This window comes from Hypanus sabinus, chromosome 20 (assembly GCF_030144855.1).
Source record: "Hypanus sabinus isolate sHypSab1 chromosome 20, sHypSab1.hap1, whole genome shotgun sequence".
NCBI lineage: Eukaryota > Metazoa > Chordata > Chondrichthyes > Myliobatiformes > Dasyatidae > Hypanus > Hypanus sabinus.
The window spans coordinates 14,025,069-14,040,286 of record NC_082725.1 but is presented as its reverse complement, the minus strand read 5'-3'; the positions used below and the strand labels follow the sequence as shown (position 1 = coordinate 14,040,286).

The 15,218-nt window shown below is 43.7% G+C and overlaps 1 protein-coding gene across 1 annotated transcript in view; it reads left to right on the top strand.

Moving 5' to 3' along the window:
* LOC132378312 (adenylate cyclase type 2-like) overlaps positions 1–15,218 on the top strand; it is a 507,293-nt gene that overhangs the window by 78,290 nt on the left and 413,785 nt on the right. The window contains exon 3 of the mRNA XM_059945128.1: positions 10,553–10,614. The gene's annotated coding sequence lies outside the window, so the exon portion shown is untranslated. The remainder of the gene's footprint in view (positions 1–10,552; positions 10,615–15,218) is intronic.

Below are 15,218 nucleotides of genomic sequence, written 5' to 3'. Positions count from 1 at the left end.
GGATTTTCTCCAAGGTAGACCTCGTCCGAGGGTACCATCAAATCCCGATGCATCCGGACGATGTCCCCAAAACGGCTCTCATCACCCCGTTTGGCCTTTTCGAGTTCCTCCGCATGCCGTTCGGCCTGAAGAATGCCGCACAGACGTTCCAGCGGTTGATGGACGCGGTGAGACGGGACCTGGACTTCGCGTTCATCTATTTGGACGACATCCTCATAGCCAGCAGCAGTCGTCAGGAGCATCTGTCCCAGCTCCGTCAACTCTATGCCTGGCTGAGTAAGTACGGTCTAACAATCAACCCGGCCAAATGCCAGTTCGGGCTCGACACCATTGACTTCCTGGGCCACAGGATTACCACAGACGGGGCAACCCCTCTGCCCGCTAAGGTAGATGCAGTCCGCCATTTCCCCCGACCCACCACGATCAAAGGCCTTCAGGAATTCGTAGGTATGGTCAATTTCTACCACCGCTTCCTCCCTTCAGCTGCCCGGATCATGCGCCCCCTGTTCGCCCTGATGTCGGGTCCGAGCAAGGACATTACCTGGGACGAGGAGTCAGCCGCCGCTTTCATTCAAACAAAGGACGCCTTGGCGAACGCCGCGATGCTAGTGCACCCCAGAGTGGACGTCCCTACCGCCCTCACAGTGGACGCATCTAACACGGCAGTCGGTGGGGTGCTGGAGCAACTCATCGCAGGTCGCTGGCAACCCCTGGCGTTTTTCAGCAAACACCTGCGGCCACCCGAGCTCAAGTACAGTGCTTTCGACCGGGAACTGTTGGCGCTATACCTGGCAATCCGGCATTTCAGGTACTTCCTAGAAGGTAGGTCCTTCACCGTGTTCACGGACCACAAACCGCTTATCTTTACGTTCACAAAGGTGACCGATCCCTGGTCGTCCCGCCAGCAGCGCTATCTGTCCTACATCTCTGAATACACGACGGACGTCCAGCACGTCTCGGGTAAGGACAATGTCGTGGCGGATGTGCTCTCTCGCCCTACCCTTCATGCCCTTTCCCAAGGGGTAGACTTTGAGGCGCTGGCAGAGGCACAGCAGGCAGATGAGGAGATTCCGAGTTATAGGACCGCAGTCTCCGGTCTGCAGCTCCAGGACCTCCCCGTGGGCCCGGGTGAGAGGACCCTACTCTGTGACGTCGCCACCGGCCAGCCCCGTCCCTTCGTCCCGACAGCCTGGCGGCGCCGTGTTTTCGACTCCATTCATAACTTGGCGCATCCCTCCATCCGGACGACTGTCCGAATGGTCTCCAGCAGGTTTGTTTAGCACGGACTCCGCAAGCAGGTCAGTGAATGGGCCAGAACGTGCATGCACTGCCAGACGGCCAAGGTGCAGCGGCACACCAAAGCTCTGCCGCAGCAGTTCCACCCCACCCACCGGCATTTCGACCACATTCATGTGGATATTGTGGGCCCCCTGCCAGTGTCGCGTGGAGCGCGGCACCTCCTGACTACCGTGGACCGGTTCACAAGACAGCCAGAGGTGGTCCTGCTCACCGACACCACCTCCGAATCTTGCGCCCGGGCACTGCTCGCCACCTGGGTGTCCCGCTTTGGTGTACCGGCCCACATTACCTCCGACAGAGGCGCCCAGTTCACCTCCAGCCTGTGGTCAGCGATGACCAGCCTGTTGGGGACTCAGCTGCACCACACCACTGCCTACCACCCACCGTCGAACGGACTGGTGGAGCGTTTCCACCGTCACCTGAAGTCGGCTCTCATGGCCTGCCTGTGAGGAGCTAACTGGGTGGACTAGCTTCCCTGGGTCCTACTCGGCATCCACATGGCGTCCAAAGACGATCTGCACACTTCGTCAGCCGAGTTGGTGTACGGCGCACCCCTGGTCGTCCCCGGGGAGTTCATACCAGCCCCAAGGGGACGAGAGGAAGAACCCGCAGCATTCCTGGGCAGACTACGCGAGAAGTGGCCCCCATATCCTCTTTGCAGCATGGGCAGAACCCGGCCTGCGTACCCAAAGAACTGCAGAACTGTAAGTTTGTGTTTGTACGAAAGGGCGGGCATCGGCCACCGCTGCAACGGCCCTACGAGGGGCCGTTCGTGGTGCTCCGGAACAACGGGTCCACGTTCGTGCTGGACGTTGGGGGGAGAGAGGAGGTTTTCACGGTGGACCAACTCAAACCGGCCCATGTGGACCTGGTGCAACCGGTCGAGTTTCCGACACCGCGGCGCAGAAGCCGACCTCCTAAACAGGGTCTGGCCCAGACTGTGGACATTGTGGGGTGTATCGCCGGTTCTGGGGAGGGAGGGGTTACGTGGCGACCCACTTCCTAGCGCACTCGAACCGGTTCACAATTAGCCAGCGTGCAGGCACAAAGGCCAGGTCCGCAACAAAGGGAGAAAGCCTGAGGGGGTGTCAGTACGTGCCTCTCGAAGCATCCGCGCGGGGGAGGGCGGATTGAGGGAGGCTTTAAAAGCAAGGTTGTGAAGTTCGAATAAACTTAACTTTGACTGCAGTTTACCGACTCCGTGTCATTATTTTAGCGCTGCATGTAGCACACCGCTACAAACCTTTCAATCCCAGAATTATTTCTGTGACCTCCTTTGAACCCACTCCAATGTCAGCACATCCTTTCTAAGAGAAGGGGCCCAAAACTGCTCACAGTACCCCAAGTGGGGCCTCACCAGTGCCTTATGAAGGTTTCACTGCAAGTTCACTGAATTCCAATTGTTCTGTTTTTAGCTTTAATCCAGAAAGCTGATAATGTCAGTTTTTGAAATATTAACTTCAGTCCCTTGTCACTTGACATTTCCAAGACCCGAGTCAAATATTAACCACAGCAACGTCTTTGAATTTCAAAATGAGAATGTGTCACAAATCTGTTGCTTTCCTTTTTGTGGATTAGAGTCAGAGAAGAAATACTCAGAATTTTTGGGTAGCTGATTTTAGATGAGGTGATCTACTTCCCCCTTGGAGAGTGAGGTTGACACCTTTGCTGTCATCAATAATGACTGCGCCGAAGATGGAGCATATCAGATTAATTGTGCCTAACTTAGATCCAGATTGGAGGCTTCTTTTTAAAAGCTGTGATAATATCTCTCACCACAGTGACTGAAATGTCAAGTATAGATATTAATATGCATATTTATTTAGCTCTTGTAAATCATAATTTTTTTTACAAACTAAATGTCTTTTAGGCTAGGGTATACGACACTTTGAATACACCTCATGTGTCATCCTTGCAGTCTGCCGAAATTTTTCGTGAGCCAACACTTCATCTTATTTCCATTGTAAGAAATTTAGTTTTTTTAAGTTTGGCTGTTTGGTCCCAAGTTGATGAATAATTTTAGAATGGTTCAGAGCATTGTAGCTCAGAATCACACCTCCCACGGCACAACAAAGCTTGAAGCAATTCTCTTTCCAGTTTAGAATAAGGCTTTATCTTACGCATGTGGCATCACACTTCTGTTGAATGCCAAACACTTCCTCGTCATTTCCAACTTACCTTTCATTACATTGTTCATCCCGTGCCTCATCTTTGCTGAACTTTAATGAACTTTTACTAATTCCAGGTGTAACTTGCTTTGACAAACAGCATAAGAAAATTAAAATGCTTCTTTGCGTTCAAGATTGTTTAATGTTATTTCCAGTACACAAGTGTAAAGGAGAATGAAATTATTGTGAATCTGGGTCCAATGCAACACAAAAAAATAAACACAATAAGATAAGGAACACCATCTTGGTAAAAAAAAACCCAGAGTAAATAGAAATACATAAATAGCTTATATACTTTGATTGTATGTATGTCCATAAAGTGACACTATGCATAGGAGTGTTGAGTACATGAGGTGACTGACAGGAAATGATAAAGTTGTGGTAGTTGGAGATGTAGAATAGTGGGTTAGTGGGTGGAGGTGTTGATCAGCTTGGGGAAAGTAACTATTTTTGAGTCTGCTGGTCCTGGCGTGGATGCCATGTAGCCTCCTCCCTGATGGGAGTGGGATGAACAGTCCATGAGCAGGGTCGGTGGGGTCCTTCATGATCTTACTGGCCCTCTTCCAGCACTTTTCTGAACGTACATTATTGATGGCGGGGAGGCTGGTGTCGGTGATGCGTTGGGCTGTTTTAACTACCCGTTGCAGAGCCCTCCTGGTTGCCACGGTGCAGCTTCCGTACCAAGCAGGGATGCAGCCTCTTCGGGTGCTCAGCTTTTGAAATATTAACTTCAGGCTTTTGTCACTTGACAGCTGTAGAATGATGTAAGCATAGAAGTACATGGTCCAGCTGTCTCCAGTCTCCTGCTCGTTTGTACTCCAGTTAATTTCAATCGTAAAGTGGGACAAGAAACAGAGAAATTTGAACTGACTGGGACCCCTCTGGAATTTTCCAAACTTCCATTTTGCTCACAAGTCTACGTAGTCAGTGTTATTTATTCCTTAAAATACACTTTAAAGTATTTTTCCACATAGACTGACGATGCAGCGGCCATGGCTGTCGGCAGTCTAAAACCTGCTGAGAAATGCAGCTAAACCTGATCCAATTCCTTCGGTGCACATCAGCTGAATATTGAACGTTTGACTATGGAGTGCTGCGTACACAGGCGGATTGCTGTTCTGATTCTCTCTGAAGCCCTGTACCGGATTTCAGCATCACTGAGAAGACCAGCATTTATTCCTCTATCGTAGTGTTCCAGGGAACTAGATGGCGGGGCATCTTGGTGAAGCGGATTGGGTAGGAGTTTCAGGATTTAGATTTGTATTTGAAACAGTTTATTTAAGTTTCCGACTCCACTAGGTTCTGACACCTGTAGGCTCACTTTCTAGAACTCTACAAGTCAAGTTCCATGTACTATATTATTTATTTTTTATTATTATTGGCATGATTTGCCACCTTTTGCCCATTCGTTGTTTGTCAGTCTTTGTGTATAGTTTTTCAGATGCATCTCTGCCAATGGAGATATAAGGCACCCCCTCCCTCCGCTAGACCGCAAGTCACCCTTGGGCAAGGTATGGTACCTACATATCCCCCAGATCAGTCACTTCAAGATTCCAGATTCAAAAACTTTACTGTCATTCTAACCGTACATCAGCTCTGCAGGGCAGAATGAGACAGCGTTTCCCAGGGGCAAGTTCAATCACAACATAACAAACACAACACTAAATAATAAACATAACAATAAATAGTAAAACACAACAGCCACATGTCGGTTAAAATCAAGTTATAAGTGTCCAGTGCAAGTTAAAAGTATCCAAAGCAGAGTCAGGTAGAGCAGCTATTTAGCAGTCTGACTGCCTGTGGGAGGAAGCTGTTTAGTAGCCTTGTGGTTTTTGTTTTGATGCTCCTGTAATGTTTACCTGATGGCAGAAGAACAAACAGTTCATGGAGAGGGTGTGAGAGGTATTTAATAATGTACTGTGTCTTCTGGAGGCATCAATTCTGAAAGAGGTCTTGGACAGAAGGTAGGGAGACCCCAATAACCTTTTCTGCTCCCCTAACCACCCTCTGCAAGGCTTTTTTGTCGGCAGCACTGCAGCTGGAGTACCAGGTTGTGATGCAAAAGGTCAGCACACTCTCAACCACGCCTCTGTAGCGAGGTTAAGATGTTAGTGGGGAGTGATGCTTGTTTAAGTTTCCTCAGAAAGTGCAATCTCTGTTGGGCCCGTTTCACAATCCCAGTAGTGTTCCTGGACCAGGTGAGATTGTACGAGATCTGCGCCCCAAGGAACTTGGTGTTTTCCACTCTCTCCACTGTGGAGCCGCTGATGCTGAGGGGTGTGTGCTCAGGCTGAGACCGTCTGAAATCGACAATCACCTTGTTGGTTTTGGTGACATTAAGCATCAAGTTGATGTCACTGCACCAGCTCCCTAGGTGTTTGACCTCCTCCCTGTACATTGTTTCATCATTTTTGCTGATGAGCCCCACCACTGTGGTATCATCAGCAAATGTAATGATCACTTGAAGCCATGGGAGCAGACGGTGGATGGTCGTATGAGCAGCTGGTGCATATCCCATGTCCTGAACATGTGACCACTGATGCCAGGCAGACAATCTCTGAAAAGCAACACACACAAAATGCTTGTAGAACGTAGCATGCCAGGGAGCATCAATTGAAAAGAGTACACTTGACATTTCGGGCCAAAACTTCGACTGTACTTTTTTTCCATAGATGCTGCCTGGCCTGCTGAGTTCCTCCAGCATTTTGTGTGTGTTGCTTCGATTTCCAGCATCTGCAGATTCTCTCTTGTTTGTGATTGAATCTCTGAAGAGTATTGATCATTGATGGAGTCAGCTACTTTTGTACAAGGCACTGCCCAGAAGAAGGCAATGTTAAACCACTTCTGCAGACAAATTTGCGAAGAACAATCATGGTCATGAGACTGTGATCGCTCATAACGTATGACAATGCTGATAATGATAAGTTTTTCACTGATTCCATCGTATTTCTTTGTTCTATTTTGAATGCCTGCAAGAAAAAGAAACTCAAGGTTTTATGTGGTGGCATATGCATACTTTGATAATGCATTTGCTTCGACTTGACCTTGACTAACAGTGCATTTCTAAGTTGGAATAGTATGTGATTTAGAAGGAAACGTTTAAGTTGTGGCACACACCTACTCATTCCAGATGTTGAATGTCATGAATTTAGGAAGTTCTGTTGAATAAATCTTGGTAAGTAACCGGAGTGTTTTTGCAGATGATGGTGTGCAACTGCTGAATGGAATGAATGTTTAACATGGTGCTATGGGTGCATGAGGCAGGCTGATTTACTTTACGTGATCTCATTTAGTGTTGGAGCTACAATCACCTAAGTGAGTTTTTTAAAAATTGAAATCTGCAAAATAATGTTTGAACTAAAAACATTTTAACTGTCATAGAAATGTAAAATCTTCAGGAAATTAACTGTGAAATAATAATAATAATATAGCAGCTTTACCAAAGCAGCTGCACAAGGATTTTTGATATACTAATTTAACCAGAGCAAGAGAGAAATTATATCTCAAGTATCATTCTTCAGTTTGCAATAAACAGAAAAGGTTGAACTATCTGACTTTTCTTGCGCTGTAAAATTTTATCAAGTGTATAGTTTTCACTTTTTACTCAAGCTTTGGGAGTGTATTTCTGTATTCATTTTAAAGATACTATCAACAATTGCTGTGCAATGCAGAATTCTTGAACTTGTAAAGATACGTCTTGATGGTCTTGATGATTAAAGAATTCTGCTATGAATTTTTGTTTTCTGTCTTTAATAATATTTATGCTAAAATATTTCCTGTGTTGCCATTTGCTGCTTGGCGAATTTAGAGAGGAGTGCCTCCAATTCTAGTACTATTTATTGTTGATAAATAATATGACTTTGATCTTCAAAGCAAGGATTTATTGCAAACAAGAGAAATCTGCATGTGCTGGAAATCCAAAGCAAGACGCTCAAAATGCTGGAGGAACTCAGAAGGTCAGCCATTTTCCATGGAAAAGAGTAAACAGTCGATGTTTTTGGCCGAGACCCTTCTTCAGAGCCAGGAAGGCTGTCAAGTATAAAATTATGGGCAGTGATGCCATAATCTACCAGGAATCTTAAGTCATCACTTTCAAAGTTCAAAGTAAATTTACTATCCAAGTATATAGCATATATGTCACCATATACTACACTGAGACTGATTTGCTTCAGTATTTACCATAAACAAATCAGCTGCATATCGTGTTGGTAATGATATAGTGTAGTTCCTTTTATATTAAGGAATAAAAAGTAGACATGTTTAACTGAAAGATTATAGCATTGGCCTGGATGGACTGCATTCTGTACATTTTAAGAGAATCCAGTTGGAAGGAGTATAATTCCTTGGAAGAAGACAAAAGCAGGATCATTAAGAGCATCCTGATAAGTTGTATCTCCATCTGGTATGGGAGCATTTCTGCATCAGACCTGAAGGACAATGAAAACAGCTGAGAGGATCATAGGGGTCTCCCTACATCCACTGGGGACATTTATTAGGTGCGCTACATAAGCAGGGCTGTCAGTATTAGTAATGATCCCACCCGTCCATCCAGCACCCTCTTTGACTTTCTACCATCAGGCAGGAGACTCCGATGCATAAAAACAAGAACGGTCAGGATGAGAAACAGTTTTATCCCCCAGACTATTAGGCTTCTGAACTCCCAGCTGCATCATAATTGAAGTGTCTCTGGCTAATCTGTTCCGTACTTTACAATATTTAATATTAATGCACTTTAGTTTGTTATTTATGTGTGATTCATCTGTAGATTTTGTCCTTACCTTCCTTCATAAATTATCATGTGTTACATGTGTTACGTGCTTTACATTCTAGTTTGAAGAAACATTGTCGCATTTCTGTACACATTATATACGTTATATATATGTATGTAGTTAAATGACAATAAACTTCACTTGACTTATATTTAAGGAAAGAGTTGGAGCACAGCCAGGGAACTTCAGGGCCTGTCTTCTCTATGTCAGAACTAAGAAAATAATGACATGGGAAAAACTACACTCAGAAACCTGGAGCATATAAGATTGCAAGTACAGCAGCTCTAATCTTGTTGGCTGTTCTTTGCTAGTGATTTTCTTTTTTTATTATTTTTATACATTTTCTACATCGCTACAGATAAAAAGCTAGTGATTTTCTGACTGTGCCACAAGTTGAATCTGAACAGTGAACTTGCAGCAATGCCCCCAACACATAAGCTGAGGAATCTGCCTGCTGAACGGTATAGTGCGGGGGTCGGCAACCTGCGGCTCCCGAGCCATTTGTGGCTCTTTCACCTCTGTGCTGCGGCTCCCTGTGGCTTTGGGAAATAATTGGTCAGTATTTAATTAAAATGTATTTTATGTTAGTTTGTTAGCTTTTGAAATGTAATTCTAAATTTGAAGATTATGGTGATCTTGTACAATCTAAGTGTGGCGACACATTTCCTGCCACATCCGAAACAATTAGCCAGCATTCCGGCTAAGGGAGATAGCCTACGGGGGTTTGTGAGTACGCGTCTTTTGCAGCATCTGCGTCCATGGGGGCTGGGTTGAGGGAGGCTTAAAAGCAAGGCTGTTTAGTTCGAATAAAGCTATCTTTGACTGCAGTTTACTGACACCGCTACAACGTGTTTTTATCGCTGGCTGTCCAGACGGAAGGTGCTGAAACGCTTTGTCGCGTGTCTGGAAGAAGTGAAAACTTTCCTGGGCAGCAAAGGGCTCACCTTTCCTGAGCTGGAACAGCCAGAGTGGCTGGAAAAGCTACACTTCATGGTAGATGTGACAGCGCACCTGAACATGCTGAACACAGCTCTTCAACGGGGTAAGGACGTACAGCCCTGCACATGTTGGAGGATGTTTTGGCATTCGAGCGCAAGTTGACGTTGCTTGCCAGAGATTTACAGAAAGGCACATTGTCTCACTTGCCCAATTTGAGAGAGTTCAAACAATGTCACGACATGATAAATTCGGAGTATTTACATTCTGCAATCATCGCAATGCAAACATCGTTTGGGAAACGCTTCTGTGAGTTCAGAGAGGAAAAAAACACATTATCCTTCCCGGTCACTCCCCTAAGCATCGATCCATCCCTACTGAATACGACTGCATTGTCAGATGTGAGTCAACCTGACCAAGTATGATAAATATTTTAATTGCCTATTATTTTACGTATATTCATATGTTTTCATTGTTCAGTGAAATAGTCCTTTTACTTTTCAGGTTGACAGCTGGCTGACGTTATTTTTCGTTTGCTGCTGACGGCAAATTTAAGTTTGGCGTTTTTCATAAATACAAGAAGGACTCAAATAGACGTTGAGTATTTTACTTAAAAGTAACCTTCAACCCAACATCTTTTTTTCGGAGTTCAAAATGTTTTTGTTGCATGCAGAAATGTAATTTCGTTTTCTCTGCAGGAGTTCATCAATTTCATAAATGCAACACATTATAGTTTGTTTATACATAGCATAAAGGCAAAACAAAACGTTGTATGCAGTGTTATTTCATTTTAAATGTCAAACGGGTTTTGCGGCTCCCAGTGTTTTCTTTTCTGTGGGAAACGGGTCCAAGTGGCTCTTTCAGTGGTAAAGGTTGCTGACCCCTGGTATAGTGTAACCGGGTGCAGGAACATTGACCTTGTCCCTTAAGTAGAGAAGATAGCTGGCAGCAAATTTGCATTTATTTTAAATGCCATTTTATCATGTGCTTTTAGTTGTTAAAAAGGGTTTTAACTCCTACTTTAGCTTTCAAAAATTTTATATTGTTTTACAATTGCTTGTTTGACTTCCAATAGTTTTTAAATATATTTGAATATTTCTGAAAAACGGAAGCATTCCTTCATGCCAGGCTTGGCAGGAGGTTTTGCCAGAAATGCAAAATTCAGCATATTGAACCTTTGTGTAAAAAAAGGAGAAAGTTTAGGGTACTGTATCCTAATAAATATCTTTGAATTTATAAAAGAGTAAGTTTTTCTGCTTATAGGAAAACCAAGCCTAGAGGTAATCAAAATACTATAGTCACCAAGAAATCAAAAGGGGAAGAGGGAATTATTAGAGAAACGTTCCATACCTATAGAAAATTCTGTATGTGTTTTTGCAGAGAATGCTTAAAACTAAAAGCAGAAAAGTGTCTGGGGGAGACGTATGCATCTGAGGGAGAAGGTAAATCAGCCTTTGTTGTCACATGAACTGAGGTACAGTGAAAAATTTTGTTTTGCATGCCATCCATACAGATCATTTCACTTTATCAGCGTTATTGTTTCCCCTTGTACTACCTCAACACAGGAAGCAGATTCAAGTGCTACAATTACAGAGGAAGTGCTGTAAGGCAATAATAAGGTACAAGGGCATCATGTGGAAGATGTGAGGTCAAGTGTCCATCTTATCTACTAGGGGACCATTCAGTAGTCTTATAGCGGTGGGATAGATGCTGTCCTTGAGCCTGATGGTATGTGCTTTTAAGCTTTTCTATCTTCTGTCCAAAGAGAGGGAAGAGGAGAGGGAATGACTGGGGTAGATTGAAGTCCCCTGGAAATAAAGGAAATAGAGGATTATTCTGATAGAGATAGATAAGAAAAGGTGGGAACCGTTTGTCATAAATACCTGGCTGTCCTGATTGTGTGGTGTATTCTGTGTAATTTTATGAAATGCACCCTGGTCAATGGTTGGGTTGAATCGCTCTGTGATCATGGCACTCCATTTGCAAACATTTTGTTACCATATGGGGATCATCAAGATCGGAGAACAACTCAAACCAACCATCAACCACCTGAGCTACACATTCTCCAACACCCTGGTCAAACTGGGAAAACTATTGGAAATAAACATTTTCATGAAGGACCGAAGTTACGGTAATTTTGGTAATGGAAGCCAAGCCAAGTGGTTGCACTATTTTCAATGTTTCAGAAAAGTTAGATAATGCTAACCTTTGCAGAGAGAAAACTTTAGACTGAAAATTGCTTGATTAGTTTGTATATAAGATGCTTTGGGAATTTATTAAAAACATTTATTGAATTAAAAAATAATCTATGACTTATGAAGGAGAAATAATCGGTTCATTGTATTTATTATTAGAGTGGAAAATCCTAGCAATAACAATGTTTTGGAACCATGAGATCTCTAACATTCTTGACATTCTAAGCTTTCAACAAATCAAAATTTGTTATTTTTTCCTCTTGTGTTCATATTAAAAGTGCTGAAGGAGGTATCAGATGGTCTAGTTGTCTGTATCAAGCAATCATTTCTCAATCTTGCAGGTGCTGTTATTTTTGTTTGATGCAAATATTAAATAACTAGATCAGATGCATTTGATATATTGTTACCAAATGAGAGGTTTAACATGGAGACATGGTGAATTAAATATATTTCTGTACTTTTTATGTTTTGCATTTCATTGGCATCTTTCTAATGGGTGGCAGGGTGGAGATGTGTCTCTACCAAAAGAGGTGTAAGGTGCTCCTTCCCTCCGCTAGCCTGCAGGTCACCCTTGGGCAAAGTGCAGCACCTGCTTAACCCCCATTAAGGGTCATGTGAAGCTGTGGGAGCAGGTGGTGGATGGTCATTTGACCAACTGGTGCATAATACAAGTCCTGATTATGTGACCACTGACACCTGCCAGACAGCCGCTGAAGAATATTGATAATGGCTGAAGTCACCCATCTTGTGCCCAGAGGAAGGCAATGGCAAACCACTTTTGTAGAAATATTTGCCAAGAGCAATCATGGTCAAGACCAGGTTTACGCATGTCATACAACATGGCACATAATGAATGATGAATCTTTATAAATGAGGATTTATAGTTGTGTTTAACTCCTCACTCCTTAGCTTCCCTGAGATTTGCAAAGAACATTTAAGAAAGTAGTCTAACTTTTACTGTGCAACTTGTACGGTTACACCTGACAGATAAGTAGCTAAGTGGTAATTCAGTATTTCTAAGCTGTCACCAGTGATAGCATAATGGCTCTGCATTTTGCATTCAAAAACAAATGAAGGGAATGCACTAGTTGTAAATGCATGGTCTAAAAAGGTGTTGAAGAAATAAATACTGCCATTGCAACAGAAGTATAATTGTGAAAATATTAGGGGTAATTTTCATCTTCACTGCTTGGATAATACCTGCTGGAGAATATTATCCGCATATTGTAGAACCCACTTGTTTTTCAATTCCTTTCTAATCAGAAAGTTCAACCTAGACTCTTAATAAATTTTTAGAGATGCATCCCAGTAACCGGCCCTTCCAGCCTAATGAGACCGTGTCACCCAATTACACCCATGTGACTGACTAACCTTGCAAATGCCTTTGAAACCAGAGTACCAGGACGAAACCCACACAGTCACGGCGAGAATGAATAAACTCCTTATCAACAGCAGTGTAATGAACTGGGGTTGCTGACCAGGTAGTAGACTGACATTAACTACTACACTACCATGCCACCTCTACTCTGCTGAAGGACTTCCTTCTTGGACTGAAACAAATATGGACGCTCACAAGTTGAATTTAAAATAGAAACACGGGTACTTCCTTCCTTGAGATGAAGAAACAACGAGTCTGATTTCCATCTTTCATAACTCTTCACTGTTATCTACCTAACAAATCCTTAAAGAGTTATCTCATCGCACAGTAATCTCAGCTATACAGGAAAGGTTGTGGCATTTTATCAGTGTACAGCAAAAGACCCCAGAATGTGGATACTTGGAGAAACTTGTAAGTGTATGATACAAATTCTTTGAGAAGTCCCACACTGGAACTATAAAAACTCCATAATACCCTGATTAGACCATACTTGGAGTATTATGGTCACTTCATTATAGGAAGGACATGGAAGCATTAGAGAGGGAACAGGATATTTACCAGGATGCTGCCTGGATTAGAGGGCAGGTTGAAGGAGCTAGGGCTTTTCTCTTTGGAGTGAAGGAGGATGAAAGGTGACTTGATGGAAGTGTGCATGATGATAAGAGGCATAGATAGAGTGGACAGCCCGTGACTTTTTCCAAGATTGGAAATGGCTAGTACAGGAGGGTACAATTTGAAGATGATTGGAGGAATGTATAGTGGGGATGTCAGAGGCAGGTCTTTTTACAGATAGTGTGATGAGTGCATGGAGCAGCTGCCCAGGGTTATGGTAGAGGCAGATACATTAGGGACATTTAAAAGACCCTTAGCTAGAATCAGAATCATTTTATTGCCAGTATATGATACTTAACAGAATTGATTGTGGTTCAGTGCCAAGCATAAGACACAGAATACCAGACAACACAACAGCAATCAATATTTTACAGGATAATAGTGCAAACATCCATGAGTAATCAACGATTAGCAGAATGGTTACATGTGCAAATATCAATAATCAAACTTAAATAGATGTGAACGTATGAACAGATTAAGTAATTATCAACAGAACAAGGAGAGCAGGAAAGACCATTTAACAGATGTTGTACAGGGACAGTTAGGGTTTTACACCTGAGTGAGTTTTGTTGAGAAGCTGGATAGCTACAGGAAAGAGACAAGCTTTAGAGACAAGGGAAGCAAAGGAGTGCCTACAGAACTGCTTTGAATTGGTGGACTGGACTGTATGCAGGGATTCATCTTCGAACCTGGAGAAGTATGCTGCAGTTCTACCAACTTCATTAAAACCTGTGTGGATGAGTGTGTGCCTAGAAAGACTGACTGTACATTCCAAAACCAAAAGCCCTGGATGGACCAGGAAGTGCGTCATCTGCTGAAGGCTAGATCTGTGGCATTCAAGTTTGGCAACCCAGGACTGTACCAGAAAACCAGGTGTGATTTGCAGAGGGCTATTTCAAGGGTGAAGAGACAATTTTGAACAAGGTTGGAGGCAACATCGGATGCACGGCAACTCTGGCAGGGTCTGCAAGACAATACTTCCTGCAAAGTGAAACCCAATAGCATGAACAGCAGCGATGCTTCGCTAGCAGATGAACTCACGGCCTTCTATACCCGTTTTGAAAGGGAGAACACAACTACAGCTGTGAAGGTCCCTGCTGCACCTGATGACCCTGTGATCTCTGTCTCAGAGGTCGATGTTAGTCTGTCTTTAAAGAGAGTGAACCCTTGCAAGGTGGAAGGTCCAGATGGAATACCTAGTAAGGATCTGAAAACCTGTGCCAACTAACTAGCAGGAGTATCCAAGGACATTTTCAACCTCTTACTGCTACAGGAGGAAGTTCCCACCAGCTTCAAAAAGGCAACAATTACACCAGTCCCTAAAAAGAATCATGTGAACTGCCTTAATGATTATTGCCTGTTAGCACTCACATCAACAGTGATGAAATGCTTTGAGAACTCCTGCCTCAGCAAGGACCTGGATCCATTGCAATTTGCCTGTTACCACAATAGGTCAACGGCAGATGCAATCTCAATGGCTCTCCACGTGGCTTTAGACCACCTGGACAACACAAACACCTATGTCAGGATGCTGTTCATCGACTATAGCTCAGCATTTAATACCATCACTCCCGCAAGTACCTCCCTCTGCAACTGGATCCTTGACTTCCTAACCGGAGGACCACAATCTGTGCAGATTAGTGATTACATACCTTCCTTGCTGACGATCAACACAGGTGCACCCCAGGGATATGTGCTTAGCCCACTACTCTACTCTCTATGTACACATCACTGTGTGGCTAGGCACAGCTCAAACACCATCTGTAAATTTGCTGATGATGCAATCATCATTGGTAGAATCTCGGGTGATGACGAGGGGGCGTACAGGAGTGAGATATGCCAACTAGTGCAGTGGTGCCAC